Genomic DNA, 4,212 nt, shown 5'->3' with positions numbered 1-4,212 from the left:
TCCATTGCTTTCTAATATAAGGCTGTAAAGGAGTCATTTTCCTTCAATATTATCCATGCTAGACTTTCAAGCAAACACTTAGCACAAAAAATTGTCATTTACCAAAGTTCTCGAATATAAAGCCAGAACCTGTCTTTACTGGGCAAGAGCTAGGCAGGAGTTATTCTACTAATATTAGTGCAATTAAATTGATAAAAAATTTCCCAAAGTAGAAAGGATCAGGCCAAATATGGGTGAAAAATGGCTGTAAAACTAATGACAGATGAAGAATTTAAGCACCATGTAGTATTAAATCTGAGCAGAAATTTAAAAAAATCTGGTTAAAACTGCAGAAGGAAAAAGCTCTTTCATCAAGAATGCTTCCAGCTTTTTGAGATCACTATTTTTATTTTATAAAATTAATCTTACAACAGAAGCTTTCCGTTAAATTATTCTAAGTTTGACTTTCCGGTCTTTTCTGAACTTGTCAGTACAAAACCCAAATAGCAGTGAAATTTGCATTTCAGCTTGAACTCTTCAACTGCATTTGCAGAAAAGTTGAAAGGATCGTGACTTCTAATCGGTTACTGAACCTCTTCTAAGGAAAAGAGGCTTCCTCACTATGCAGAAGATGGAGACTGGTCTTTCCTGAATTTGCCCTTTGCTTTCTATTAGTCCTAATTCCACTAGCGGTGAAGGATTGTTATTTGGTCCTGTGCCAAAGAGGATATGAATAGCAGAAGGCCATGCTTGCAGTCTCCATTGCAGCTATTGCTTTCTTCTCCTGGTGTAGCCTTTACTGAAGAAGGGGGTTGGGATGCACAGCACCAATAACTGGTACAACTTGTGTTTCATGTCAAAAAGAAAATTTGGGCAATTCTGAAATATTTTTTGTTGAGACATGCAATGAGGAGGACAAAGAACCAGAGCAGAGCATATCACCCACTTCACGTGGTCTCCAAAAGAGGAGAAAAACAACTGGTTGTTAAGCATGCAAATAAAAAAATCATGTGCACTGCTGGGAATACCATGTGATTAGTGCCAATAGGCTGTCCAAAATATCTGAAAAACATCACTTTCCATGGCAAAGTTTTGTTGTTGTTGCCGTTAGTTTGTGGGGGGCTTTTTGTTTTATATTTGATTGAGTAAGCTCACAGCAAAGAATTAATTACCAGGAACTCTTAACGTTTGAGAGAAAAACAACTTTGCCTTTTTAGCCCTTTTATTTATAAGGAAAAGAAGCAACATTGCTTTATGTAATACTTGAGCATTAAATATAAAAAACAGGTAACTGATAAAACTTGGTAGTATGAACAACAAATAAATACCTAAATGAAACTCTTATGACTTTATAATGATTTTTAGCAGGATAAAAAATGAAAGTTCAGCAAACCACTCTAAGGTCTACCACCACTTTCTCATACAAGGATTTATCCTGTATGAACCATGGTGGCAAAAAAATTTGTAACCGTAATATGTCTAGATAATGTAATTGTACAAGTCATGGAATCAGGGGGCCTGAAATCCTCTCAGTGAATGCTAGCAGTGGTTAAATACATGCAAATAACCAATACAAACATACTTCCTCTTCCTCTACTACTTCATAGAGCAGAAGAGAGAAAAAGCTATTGAAAAAGCCAAGATGGGGGCAAGCAGTTTAGAAAACGTTTTTTGAAGGGGTTTTTCCCTTCCTACCTCAACCTCTTCTCTCCAAATAGATTCTTCCATGAATCATCTGGAATAAGAAGAGAAACAGACACGGGAAGACAAAAGTCAGAGACAAGCTAAATGGATACTCACTCCAGACTACAACCGGTCCTCCAGAAAGGCCAGTTAACGATACTTCAGACAGCGGGCCTGATCTCCTGCTCTCCTGTAGCCACACGGAAATGTTCCCACTGTAATGGTTTCATAGCAGCCTGGTTTCTGCTCCAGCCCATCCTTCATCCTTTGTGGGGACACGGTCTGAGCGCCTAGCCATGGGAGATGATGTTGTGTCCAGGGCTGAGTAAATGAGAATGAAATAGTTCAGAAGACAAAGCTGGAAGGATTTTAGGCAATCAAATTTGTTAAGATCTTTTTCTTTGTTGTATTCATATAGCAATTTTGACAAACTGTCAGCTTTCCTGGCTCTATGCTGGAGAAGGACCACTTCTGCAGTGTCTCTAACCAACAAAATGGAGCTTGCCTGGTGAGGAGATGTAGGAGTCCTGGCTCCAGTAAAAACGCCCAGGATCTAGGATACCAACTCTGCAACAATGATCCTTGATACTGTGAAAGATCAAGTTGAAGACGGGTCCTTAGCACTTCTGTACCTTCTGTCTCATAGTGAAGGTGCTCTGTGACTTTAGGACCCTTTCTGAACTGTGCTGATCTAGATGTTCTGTGCAGTAAACCTGGGGCAGAGCTGGTGGAGGTTGGGAGTAGTGGCAGTTGCAAACAGTGAGGATGAGACAGTCAGGACAGCAACAGAGGAAGATGCTGGGGGCGTGGGAAAGAGCAATAGGTACAGAAGCTATCTGTGTGAGATGGGACCCCAGGGGACCAGAACTTCAGAGCACCTTCTCAACCATCTTTCAATCAGCTCCAAAAGGTTCTGTGACCCTAAAAATTTCAGTCCTACTAAAAAACCTATGCCCTGTGGAGTCAAGCAATGACACACAACAAAAAGTTTGTTTTTCCAAAGTCTTAAGATTTTATAATCTGGACAATTATTATAAAAGCAAATTTTAAAAAATCCACATATAAAGATTTGTATAAAAGTTATATAGTCAAACACTCAAAATAAGAATTACCAGAATTAAGACTGCCTTTATTATTAAGAGTATAATAATACACTCCTTAATTCCATGATTTTGTAAGCATTCTCAGCATGAGAAAACTTAACCTCATTTCACTGTACATAGGGGCAAGTCTGAGGATGAATCCATGTTATGTGCTTCAGTAACCCTGCCTCATTAATTGCTGAAACCTAAGAAAGCATGCACTGGATGAGAAAGGGAATTGCAGGAAGGGGTACAGATTGCCCTGATGACTAAGGCAGTGAAATGCTGTCTTAACAAACTGCTTCTTATCCCAAATTCTGCCATGGAGTTCCTGTGTGATGCTGAGAACTCACAAGCCACCATTTTCACAAAAGGCCACTATTTTTCTTTTGCCACTTTTCAAATACCATGTTTGTGCTTCACTGTTGCACCAAGCTCCAACCTCTGCATCTTAGAGCCCTTGGAAGCTCTGCTGTGAAAAAGAAATACCTTGAGAAGTTAAGATACAACCAAATTATGTCCTTGGTCCTTCAAACCAGCCACCCACATTTACTTGTCACTGTCAATTTGAGCTTTAATGTCAGTGCCTACGTCTGCATTATGGAATTTCAAAGTGGTTTTATACTGAAGAATGCTTTGCAGAAGGGGATGAGGAAGAGGGATGCATCAACCCCTTTTCCTAGCCTTGTTTTACTCAAAATAAACCCATAAATCTGGTCCAAAAGAGAACTTCAGTAAGCAGAGCCATTGCCACATTCCCTTACCTGGACAATCAGGCTGTACCCATGGGGTGCACTTTCCCTGCCTTTTGCTTGCCCATCTGGAACACAGGAAGGATAATGTCACCTCTCAGGGAAGGAGTAGCACAGGTCCTAGTGTTTCTGATGAACTCAGAACTAGATCTAAAAGGGAGTTAAATCAGATGTTTCTCCACTATAATGATGCAAAGACCTCTGGGCTGAGTCTGCAGGATTTGGCTTTTGTGGCTACACCAGCGTTAATTCATGGGGTTTGGCTTCGTCACATCACTGCATTGCACCAGCACAACCAGACTGCTTTCAGACCTGAGCTGCTGGGTCTACATAAAGCTGTTCTGCGTTGTGTGGATATACTAGTTCAGGCCAATATTGGCTAGCTCAGGGATCTTTGCGCTGAGATCCATTGCAGTACAAAGCATGCCTTTGTGTACCTCCAGGAAATGTCATGAGCTCCATTCTGCCCAAAGTTAAAATTGTGACAACTCTTGGAGGTGACCAAACCATGGAGGTGACTAATCTCCATAAGCACCTTCCTAATTGTGGCATTCCTAGGTGCAAACATGGGCATTCCTACATGGCCAGAACTGCCGAGTTCTGGCAGATGTGAGCAGATCCACCCCCAAGTCCCACAACAGGCATTCCCAGAGCACAGCTGACTAGAGACCTCTGTAAAATGCAGTCATGGACACCATTTTCTTTCCATTTTCAGC

Source organism: Egretta garzetta, unplaced genomic scaffold (genome assembly GCF_000687185.1).
Source record: "Egretta garzetta isolate BGI_Z169 unplaced genomic scaffold, ASM68718v1 scaffold79, whole genome shotgun sequence".
In the NCBI taxonomy this organism is placed as follows: domain Eukaryota; kingdom Metazoa; phylum Chordata; class Aves; order Pelecaniformes; family Ardeidae; genus Egretta; species Egretta garzetta.
The sequence above is the reverse complement of the archived record's forward strand: the minus strand, read 5'-3'. Positions refer to the sequence as shown.